This window comes from Nothoprocta perdicaria, unplaced genomic scaffold (assembly GCF_003342845.1).
Source record: "Nothoprocta perdicaria isolate Ctin4 unplaced genomic scaffold, notPer1 scaffold_89, whole genome shotgun sequence".
In the NCBI taxonomy this organism is placed as follows: Eukaryota; Metazoa; Chordata; class Aves; order Tinamiformes; family Tinamidae; genus Nothoprocta; species Nothoprocta perdicaria.
The window spans coordinates 2,676,358-2,688,529 of record NW_020456187.1 but is presented as its reverse complement, the minus strand read 5'-3'; positions in this window follow the sequence as shown (position 1 = coordinate 2,688,529).

Genomic DNA, 12,172 nt, shown 5'->3' with positions numbered 1-12,172 from the left:
CGTGTTGGAGACATCACTACAGCAGGAGGAAGGGAGCAGATTGGTGGCAGTTTGAGTCGTATCTTGCCACTCTCTTCATATTTGGTGGATATTTGGAGCTGCTGTCCATGGCCCATGTTGGAGCCAGGTCTTAAAGCCACCCTGAGGTGTAGAGAAAGTTGTCTGTTGGAATGGCTGGGACTTTCAGTATGGTTGTCACAGTCAAAGGAGGAGAGGGCTGAATATTCCTGAATTTCTAGCTATTGCGGCATCGGAATTTTCATAGGGAACACTTATTTGGAAATCTGACATTGACTCCTTTTAAAAACATAGCTGAAGCTTTTCCAGGGCGGGAGCTGTATTGGGAAAGATTTGGCACACACTAAATAACGCTTATTATTATTATTATTTTTATTATAACAATCATAATTACAATAATTACGAGGAGGGCCATGATCTGCAAGAGTCATGGATGAATAGGGCGCTCTGTGGATGCCAAACCTTGTTGGGTTTTCCCTTCCTCCCTGCAAGCCAAAAGCTGCCTGCACTGCTTGCAAAACAGAAGGAAACGGTACCAGAGACACACACACACTTATGCACACACTGCTTCTGCGTGCGCGTGTCGAGATCAGAGCGTCAGGTAGAAAACGCTGCCAGAGCCTGGTAGGCAAAAACTGACAAGGGAATCCAGCGTTATCTGGAACTGCTCTCTCCAGAGAGGACGGAAATCTTTGATAGGTTCACTCCAGGGGAAATCACTTCGGAGGATAAGAGGCATTGATGTGAGCCGAGCAAAAGGTAGCCTGCGCGCATGCCAGCACAGCAGCAGGGTTTGGCCTGACATGCATTCTTTCCTTTCTCTTCTTCTTCTTCCTCTTCTTTTTCCCTTTCCCATCTTGCTTTTTATTTGTTTTTATTTATTCGTTTTCTCATTCTACTTTCCTTGTGTTTGGATAGAAGAGAAAGGTGGAAAGAGACCACAGTCCTGTTTTCTGCAGCGATATTCCGGTCGTCTTGCCATTTGGCAGTCCTTTCTTGCTACCCTAGGAGTCAGGCACAGTTCCTGGATGCGGCACACAGCACAATGGAAGACGCTTTAAGCCTCTTTGATGCCATCTAACTTCCCTGCTGCTGCAAAACTTGAACACAAATGAGAGCCAGTCCAATCACTCTTCTGCCATATGGTCCCAAATCCTAATCCCTTCTTCTGGCACAGTGCATCGTGGCCAGATTTTAGAGAAGATCTTTTCCCAGATAAATCACCTGTGGTCAGGAGCTCTGGATAGTTTGAGGTTGGTGCAAAGCCTGCTGTGGACATGAGGTTCCCCCCTCACTACCTGCTTATTCCCTTACACCATGGGAGTCATTTAGGAAAGTTGACAGTTGTTTGTGAGTATTTTGAGTAGGACTTTTCTCAGCTAACTGCAGATTGCTGAGGAACAGGTGGTTATGTCTAAGCCTGCTTTATTGCCGAGACTTTGCTTTATGGTTGGGAAAGAGAGATGGTTCCTCCTCGAGCGCAATTGATCTCTCCCAGCTGAGTGGAATTGCATCCTGGAAGTTCCTCTTCCTCTCCATTGGCTATAAAGAGTGTCTAGACAACACACTCAGATTTACGTGTCCAAACTGATGGCACATAAAGTTAGATGGATGAGTCTCAGCCAAGCATCATTCTTTCCCTTTTACACTGGGAAGCTTTTTTTCATCCTGCTGCAGCTTTTTCCGCTCCTTCTTGACAGAAAACGATGGAGAAAATGGTGATATGGGGATGCAACGCAGAGGGAAACAGCAGAGCCTTGGATTGGAGAGGTGAGTAGGCTCAGTGTGGTCTGTAAGTGCTGTCACAGATGTCCAGAGGAACTCCATGAAACCTTTGAAAACCTTTCCTTTATTTTATTTATTTATTTATTAACTAGTGCCTACCAGAAAACATGCAAACAAATACAACAGGAGAAAAACAAGTACTTGAATTTTCAAAACTTACCTTTACCTTCAAACTCTATCACAGCATTGTGCCACAAGCAAGTTTGGGAGGTATTATTAAATAAGTTTTCATAGTTCTTGATGAAAAAAATAAAGTTTGAGAAATGCTTGCATGAGACTCTATCAGCATACCATGAGGTAGCTGTGGGTGGATGGGGGCACAACATTTTGGGGAATGAATATGGACTCAAAGCAACATGTAGTCATTGGAGCCTCTCTTCACACTGGCCAATCCTCTCCCATCTGGAGGGATTTCATCCCCTACTGCCTTATTTTCTTTCTCTGAGTAAGTCTGCCCTGAAAGGCAAGACAGCTTACTTTTAATCCCTGCTTTCATGCAAATTGGGATAGTCCACAGATGCCTATGTGGGATAATTTCCCACAGTTGAGATGAGTAGTCTTACCTGCCTGGGCATTTATGACAGAATATCCTTTCTTTGCCAATCTACCTTTTCTTAAAGATATCCATAAAATAAATGAGAGGACTTGTGCTTAACACATACCAACCATATTTTATTTTCTTGTAGCTCTTGGATGGTCAGTTTTGATATTCTCCAGCCCAAACAATATTTCTTTTACTTTTTTGCTGTATTTATTTCAGCCACAAAGCCACCAAAAAAAAAAAAAAAAAAAAAAGAACCATTTCCTCCTAGGGTCAGTCCTGAGAGCAGAAGTGCAAATACATTGCAGGGGACCTGAAAGTGGTGGGTACTTCTTCCTGGACAACTGATTAACTGTATTACACCAACAGCTCTGTACCAGGAATAGAAATAGACATTCAACAGTCAGAAGCAGAGATTTCCTTAAGACTAGAAATAACAGAGGGATACTTTAATTAATAAACTTTGAATGCTTTGAGTGCAAGGGACTGGGCAGTGATGGTTTTCAGCTGTGGGAAGTTCGTGTCACGCAGCAAGGGCTGAAGATGTGTTGAATCAGTGCAGGCTTGTGTCAGTGTGGGCTCCTCGAGGACCTTGGTCCTGGTCTCCACATCCCAGGGTGAATAGTGCTGGAATCAGATGCATCTTCACAGAGATTGGTGACTATCCCAGATATTTGTCTGTTATTTGAAAGCACCAAGGAATACTGTTTTGGGATAGCTTTGACTTTACCTAGTGGCACAGAGTGTTGTAAGGGACAATCTAGTCATGCAGTATCCACAGTGAATTTTGCTTCTCTACCATTAAAGTTGCATCTGCGCCAAGAGTGGAACACACCAGTCTGGGACAGTGCATGGGGACAACGGTAGCTCTAAGAAAGGACTTCAAGACAGTCTTGGATTCAAGGGTAAAAACTGAAGCAGAGCCAGAAAGTGGGATTTAAAATCACTAATTCCCCAGGCTGAGGCTGGAACAGGGACGGATCTGGACCTTCAGCTCCTGAAAATGCAAACAGTGCTGTGCAGGAGCCGGAGTAGAGTCTTTCAGAGAGATAAGTTGTTCTAACTATTATTGCCCTCAGGGTCCCTGAGGAAGAGGAGAAATCTTATCACAAGAATCTGTAATTTGGCAAATCTGTCAGCAGCATCTCCATGGGGATGGCGGTCTCACCAGGTCAGAGAGATGGAGCTGCCCAGCAGGAGATAAGGGGCTTTTGCTGCGTTGCCCCATCACTTTCTTTCTTCCCGCTGCTTCACTGATATGCAGCAATGGAAGAATATAATGCACAAAGGATAGGGTGGTTAAAGCCCTTTCCATGTGGTAGATGCTATATGGTGTTGAGCCTAGAAGGGTTAAATTGTTGGGATGCTGCCAGGTTGGAATGCAGGAGCTTGGGCAGCCCAGTGAGTTGCGACCAGTATAGCTCCTTACTCCAAAATGTCTGCAGAAATAGCAGGAAAATCACTCGAAAGCACTGCAAAACAGGATCAGCTCAAGAATACACCTGGGAATCATATTCCTGTTCCAAGAGACCCTTCCAAATTTAGTTAATGTATAAATAAATAAAGAATTCCTGCTCTGCATTTGGAGAACTGTCAAAACCTCAAGTATCTTCACGGATGGACTTCTTAAAGCAATGTGGATTGAGCTATGGGAAACATTTCCTTGCAGCTAGTGCAGAAGTAGGCAGGTTGGCATTGGAAGTGCTTCTCCCAGTGTCACTAAACCAGACGGTATCTTCTAGCTTCTTCCAGAACCAGGATTATCTGAGGATCTGGGATTCCCATCCTAAGATAAGGATGCAGGGATAGAGCAATGGAGCTACTTGCAGGAAAGTTTTCAGCCTCATATCACTAGTGGTCTGGAACACAGGGGATTTGATGTAGAAAAACAACCATCAAGATGCAGTTATGTGCGGGATAGTGTTGACCTTATAAACAGCATGAGGGCACTTGTTGGCTCCTTCCTTCTCTCCGTGGAATGAATTCCATACCACGCTTTGCAGCCTATTTCTTGTGGTCTGGATTTGTATGTATTTCATTACACAAACATATATTTAGCCCTTCCCCTTCAAAACCGTTTCCTGCTGGTACTCCATTATCCTGGGGGCATCAACCAGATGAAAAAAAAAAATAATTGAAACCATTAAAATTAGCTTTTCTTATAGGAAAATAAAAGAAAAAAAAAAGAAAAAAAAGGAAAAAGAACTGAACTCCCAGAATGTGGGGGTTTTTTTTCTCCTGAATTATGCAGTCCCTGGAATGCCTCAGTCACTAGTGTTTTAATGCTCTAATGAAATCACAGGCCCCTGAGGTTTCTCAAGAACTTGTAATATTACATTTCTGACCATGCAGGGCCCACTGAGACCCCATGACACCTGACTTGCTGGCACTGGCTTGAAGCAATGCTTACATCTGCAGACTGTTATTGGATATCAGTTATGCTCCTGAATTTCCCTTAGAACACCAGTCTTATTTGGGAGTTTTGTCCCTGGTTCCCATCTTGTTGAGTATTCCCTTTATAACCTCCTTCTGGCATTGATTTGGTGCGAAAGAGGCAATTTTGGTGCTGGACAAAGCTGTAGACTATGTTTATTCTGGACTAAATACCACCTTTTCAGGGAAGGCTAAGCTTGTACACCAGCAAGGCTTTGCCCTCGTGCCTCAGTTTCCCTCAAAAGATTGTGGCAATTGCATTGTAGAATAAGAAGCAATTGCATTGCTCGCTCCCTGAGTCGCCGTTGGGTTTAATTACAGATACTCCTGCTTATTCCAAGCGTGGATCCTAATTAGATGTAAGTAAATGGCAAAAAAGAAATCATGAGAGCCGATGCAAACCACTGCTCAAGAAATATACCCTGGAATAAATGAAATCGGGGTCATCACCTGACTACACTTCTTCAATGCCAGTTGTTGATTAGCTTGTGTTTACATGAGTGGCCACAGCTCCTGTCTCTGTGGGAGGTTTGTAGCTCCTCATCAGTTGACAGGCTGGAATGAGCACCAGGCACTCATCAATTCATTGGTTTTAATTGCCTGGAGGAACTTCAGGGCTCTTGGTGGTGGAAGAAATATTGATGAACATCACTGTCTTCACTCACATCGCTCTGGGGGAACTGAGGCACAAGCACCATGGTAATAAGAGCAGGACATAGTGCAGCAAGGGGCTAATTTTGGCATTGTTAGTTGTTCCTGGAATATCAGAGAGATGGTTTTGATGTTCAGCTCAACCCAGTTCCTCATATGACATGGGGGAGTAACATCTTCTACCACTGTGTGCTCCTCCTCTGCAAAACAAGTATCATCTTGGGTGTATGACAGCTGTCTCCTATCATATCCACTTCCCCAGCATCTTGCAGAACATCATTGATAAGTTCTGCTCTGGTCATGGTGGTCAATAGCGTTTCTAATGGAGCTACTCTGTTCAGCGCAAGCTCAAGGTGTTGGTGTAACCCAAAAGACTAGACCAATGTCATGCGGGATGTTTGTGGTAGACCTGATGACTGAGCCCACTTCTCCAAGCTGCCATTTGACTGCATTGCCCTGTCATTTCATTGGCCATATCTTTCCCTGAAGTCAACAAGCCTCCAGAGAGATGGGTGGAACAGCTTGCAAGGGGGAGGCCTTGATGAGAAACAGAAAATGAGCCAAGCTAACAAAGAATTAATTGCTACTAGTCCTATAACGGAATAATTAAAAAAAAAAAGGTCTGTTTATCTCTTGCTGTATCGTTGAGATTTGTGTATTGCCATGAGCATAAGATAAGAATCATTGTTGCATACCGACATGAACATTGTGTGGGTTTCTGTCTATGCAGTAGTCACAAATTTAAAAAAATTTATTGATTTCATAATTAAGAAACTCTGCAACACATAAAGTTAAAAGCCATGCAAACATATACACAGAGACCACATAAAGATAAACAAACATTTAGATTTAACGCAGCATAAATGCAATAATCACCCATAAATGTAGTAATCGCCAACTGTTTAATATAGAGCAGTAGCAAACAAAAGAGTAGATGGAATGGAAATTATTATTTGTATGAGAGGAGCTGCAGAGGCCACAAGCAAGATCACAGCGCTGTTATTCTAGGCAGTACCCACAAGCATAATGAGAGGCAGCCCTTGATGCAAAGAACTCCCAAACGAAGACCAGACTCAAAAAGACCAGAAATGGAAATAAAGATGCTTGCATCTCAAGGTCACTAGCCTGCCAGTGCAAAGCTCAGCTATTGATGCCCAAATACATTTCCATCACACAACATATGAATAAGATTAAACCAGGAGATGAATTTTATTTCTGGGAAGTTTGTGGAATATTGGGACAATTTATCCAAAATATGACAGTCCCTAAGTCTCGGTTAAGGCAGAGCTACAGCAGGGCACTAGGCGGCAAGATGATCATCTCATCTTGTTAGTAAATAGATCAAACTCAATTCCACTCTCTGCTGAAATCCAGGGAGCATCTGTAATGCGAAGCAGAGGCATCTGCAGGGACAGTCTGCCTTGGCTACCATGTTCTTCATTCGACCCTTGACTTTCCTGCTGCTTGACATATTTTATCTGCAAGACAATGACTGTTGCATCCCCACCAGGATCCTTTGTGAAGTATTTCATGTTTTCTCAATCTCCTTGAAAGCAAAGTTGGTTAATTCATCACTTGGAATTACTGCAGGATCTTAAAGGCATAGGAAGAAGTGATATTTTATTCCTCCTGCTGCCCATCCTCTCTTTCTCCTCTAGAGAAGGCTCTGATCCCAACACATGCAGAATATATTGCACTTCATGTTGCCTAATTCCTCCAACCATAGATAGCTATTTCAGAAATAAAGACTACTCCTGTACCCTTTTAATTAAATGTTAAAAGCCCTTGATTAAAGAGCCATAAATCGCCAAGAGGCCTCTAAATTTCTCTAATCTCTTTTGGCCAGGCATGTACCATCTCCATCTGCATCCTCATTTGGCTGAAGTGGTAAGGGACAAGTACCTCCAAATATTTTCCATCAGCTGCTGATCTCCTGCAAGGTTAAGGGTAGTAGGGAGAGGATGAAGCCAGGGCTTAAATCAGGCTAATAAAAATGTACTGGCATGACAACCTCTGGAGATAAGGGCTGGTGTCCAGGAGAAGACCATATTTCTTCAGCTGCCCTGGGAGGAGCATGGGAGAAGCAGGAGGCAGAAAAAAACATATTTTTAACTGTGTGGATTCAACCTGAAAGCAAATAAGGAACAAATTGTGAAGTGTGCTTGAAAACCCATGTGCATGCTGGCCACAAGGGTTTCCTGCCATGGATGAGGAATCAAAACTCAACCTCCTGAAATGTCACCGTGGCATATGATGGATGCAGTAAATTGGGTGGCTGGTGCTCACCGGTTCTCCAGCACCCTTGGCAAGCACTTCCTTCCCATTCATACATCTCAGCTTAAGACTTGGTCAGCATCATGATCCCCATGCTATCTGAGCATGCATCCCTTGCTGTGCCCCTCCAGCCCTCCTTGGCTGATCCTCTGCAGCAGGTAAATTTAATACAATGTCTCCAAACACAGCACCAAATTTAATTATTCTGAAATGATCTGAAGGAAGGGAGGGTCAAACTGGTTGGATAATTTATTCATGACTAATATTTCCAGCGGCAGTAATCGAGGTACACTTTTAATTGTCCAAGCCTATCAAAAAAGCAGCTTCTCAAATAATGGCTCCCAAAGTAACTGTCATTCAGCTGTATAAACCTCTATCAAAGTTGGCTTTTGACTGGCTGATGGTATCACCCACTGCCTTGACTTTATTTTAGCTTATTAAAATTGATCCTAAATAAACTTGATATGCCCCAAATTATTTCCCCTAAATTAATTTGAATGCAATTTGTTCTCTGCTAGATTTGCTGCCATGTTGAATCTTGCAGTGCAAACACAAGTTTGTTGGGTCACTCTAATTAATTTGATTTTGTATCTCAGCCCTCCTACCCGTCACCAGCGCTAAATGGAATTATTTAGAAATAACAGAGATAATGCTAGCAAAATAATACGCCGTGACAAGACCAAGGTTTGCCTCTTTAGGAAAAAATAATAATAAGAAAACACACACATACACCGTGTTGAGGTGGTTTGTTTTTGATTAAATACTCCTGCTTTGCCTTGGCATTTATCTTTCAGAGACAGCTCCCGATCAGACAAAATGCATCATCCCATTAACATTATCTCTCTGTACATTGGAGTGAGGCTCCCCAGATAATAAAGGGTTACAACACACAGGGCTGGCTTACACCTTGCACCGCTTTGATTTCTTCAGTGGAGATTTGCACAAAAAAAAAAAAAAAAAAAAAAGTGTTAGGAGGTGGGGAGGGAGGGAGGAAAGATGCTGCTGATGGGTTGCTTGGGTGAGAAGTCAGATGGCTTCAAAGATCCCGAGCTGAGCTCTCTAATTCAAAGGCCTTAACAGAGACATCGGTGCCAGGAGCTGTACAAAATGACCTGCATTTAGAGAGATAATGTTGGGTCATTTCAAAGGCCCCAACTGAAGCGTTGAGCAACTGCACAATGCGAGCTAGCCTCAGTATCCAAAGAGCTTTGCCCGGGGATGGAAATAGAAATGGAAAAGAAGTAGGTGCTGCAGATGATCAGAGGCATGAGAGGAATTTGGTATGAATGTTCTCCAGAAAGGGACACGTGATGATTTGGGAGAGAAGTCAACCAAATGGACCAGGGCTCTGAGGAAGACCATCTGTGGCCATTTTCATTGCACCCAAGTGCGGGAGATCTTCCCATGGGTTCAGAAGGCAGCAAACTCAGAAGGTTTCTTCTAATTAATCTCCATCAAACCTCCTTCTCCTGTAGAACTTGCTGCCAGAGTGAGGAGAAAGGTAGAGACCTTTTGTTCTGAATCAGACTGATTCAGAACAAAAATAAATACTGGTGTTGAGGGCACCAACATCAACATCATTTGATGACAGTCATTAAATATAAATAATCAAAGAGTGAGAGGGTCTGAGCTAGTATCTAGTAGCTGGAGGAGGAGGAAAATCTCTTGTCCCAGGTCATTCTACAAATGCTCTAGGTGTAAGGTGGCTCCCACACAGCCTCAGTGGCTCCGGTTGAAGACTGAATGTCCTCATCTTCACAGGACATTAACCTGATTGCTTGGCAATTTCTACGCACTTAGCGGTGAAAAGAGGGTAAAAAAAAATAGTTGCACTCTGGAGATGTCATGACATCAATTTATGGCATGGTGAATGGGTCACAACTCAGGGAAACTGCCTTCCAGCATGGTCCATTTTCACAGAATATGAAAGCTAGCTGGTGCAAAACACATCAGGGTCAGTTTTGCATAGGTCCTATCCAAAAACAAAGCAGTGAAGGCAGCTGCCCTGTTTTTTACTATAGAACCTAGAATAAAGGTAAGAAATAATGAATAAGAATTTCATTTCCCCCTCCTGTTTCTCTTCCTTCAGCCACTCTGCTCCACTCCCCCCTGCTTTCTGTCATTTCTCCTTCTGCTCTTCCTTTCTGATACCATGGTGATGGATATGACATATAAGAATAGCTATTCTTTACCGGAGTTCCCACAACTTCCCTAAATGAGTTTATACTTCTCCCCCTCTCTGTCTCCCACGTTTACTAAGTGGGTAATTCTATGTGTGCTGCCAATTGCACATGCTAAAAAAATAGGAGCTAACAATCCCCTCTCCCTGCCTGCCCTGCCCTTCCTTCTCATTTCAATGCAATTGGCTTAAAAAATCAGCAGTTTCAAAGGCAAAAAATATATAATGTTGGAGTTGGTTTGCTTGTTGTTTTTTTTTATTTTTTCACTCTGATGTGTGAAAATCCCCAAAGGCCCAGCCCAGCTCCTGCCTTTTCTCCTTTCTGTGGCAACCGCATGAGCATTTTTCTGAGGCAGTTCTCTCGGTGAGAAGGTGGAAGGTGGAGGCAATGGAGGCAGCAGGAACCTGGGATCACAGGGACTTCGTTTCAGAGCAGGCTCTCAAATCCTAAATTAATGCCTTAACCTCCAGATTAGACCCTTCCCCTCATCATTCTGTCTTGTTTTCCTTTGGATCAGCCCTTGGAAATCGGAAAATGCCCCTTGTGATTTGGGTACCTGCTCAGTGTCTCCTTGGCTCAGTCCAGCATCCTCTTCTAACATAGAGTTGCAATGTACTGATGTACCATCTCCCCACATCCAACATCTCTGGACACCTTCTCTGAATCTCTACCAGCTTCTCAGGCTCGTCCCTCTGCCTCCAAACTCCCAGCTCCTTATCTCCTCACCATGCACTCCAGCCCTTCCTGGCCTTCTTGATTGCTCTCCCCACCTGTATTGTCCTCCTCAACGAATGCAATGAATCTGCCCTACTTTCCCTCCTCATATCTTATTGTTCCACCTGCCAGCTTCCATATTATTCCCTTTCGCTGTTCTCCCATGCATTTGAAGCATCCCTTCTCATGCATCCCCTCAGTTAACTCCATGGCCTCAGCCTGTGTTTTATGTCTTCCTTATCATTATGGCCTGACTGCTCCCCTGGCTCTCATTTCACCCTTCCGTTGTCCATCTGCCTCTTCGCCGGGGCCGCCCTCCCTTCTGTTTTGTGTGGGCAAATAGCAGCCCGAGTGTGACTGACAGTGATAATGGCCCACAAATATTTCAAGGGAGAGGGAGAAAAATTGCTCCTAGGGGTGTTCCAGGAGGAAGTAAAGGGAAGGTGGTGGGATAGGTCCTGTGTTCGTAGGAAGACTGGCGAAGGTCCCAGTCCCGCCACAAGGCTGGGTGGATGGATGAGCTGGGAAGATGCTATTCTCGTCTTGAATACATCCAGAAACCCCACAGAGGCTCTGTGGGGAAACTGGAGATGAGGCTTAGTCTCATCCCTTTGTCTTCCTGGGAAGAAGGACTGGCTTATCCTGCCATCAGCTTTTTGCCAGGCTGGTAGAAATAGAGAGGGACAAACAAGCAGTGGGACAGAGATGTGATAACAGGAATGAGCTCTCTGGGAGGGTGAGGATGAGAAAGGAAAAACTAAATAAAGGGAGGGATGCGAGAAGAGGCAAATATTGAGTAAGGGACATAGATTGTCATTCATGGAAATGTCCTACCACAAAATATGAAGAAGAAAAAAAGATGCACTTGTAAGGACTGGAGGGGAAATTAAGTGACTTGACAGGTTGGGAAGCAAATCAGTGATGCAGGAAACTGGACAAAGCACCAGTGGAGGGTGGCTTGGACGTATCCTCTCCAGAGCTTTTCCCCCCACCCCATCCTGTGTTAAAAACTGGTTTTAAGAAAGCTCTGAGTAGAAAGGTGGTGACTAAAAGAACGAAAAAATCTTGTTCTTCCCCTGTTCTGCTCTTCTCCTCCTGTGTGCCCTTTGTGCTGGTTGTGTCCCACCTAGCATTGATGTGAAGCAGGTAAAGCTTCAGAAAAATGGAGAACATACCAACACTTCAGCACCGCAGTAAGACCCCAAGGAGAAAAGATGTCCTTGAGACAGTCATGTCAGGGTATCTTGACTCATTCCCCAGTGGAATTAATGCAGGATTATCCCTGTCTTTACATTTCCCCAGTGGTTTTTCCATGGTGTCCCCTCCCACCCCTGTTCCCCAGGGCCTGCTCGGAGCAGATCCTTTGCACGACCAGCTCCTCTCCTCGGAGCCAATGCGGAGAGCTGAACTTTGTCCCTCCCTGGGGTGCAAAGAATGGCATTGCAAAGCACTGGACCAGCTTTCACACAGATTGCTTTTTTTTTTTTTTTTTTTCTTACGCTCCGAAAGCACAATGAAGCCATCCGTTGTCAGAGGCAGCAATGATGACAGCTAGATTGAAGAGGCCAATTTCATT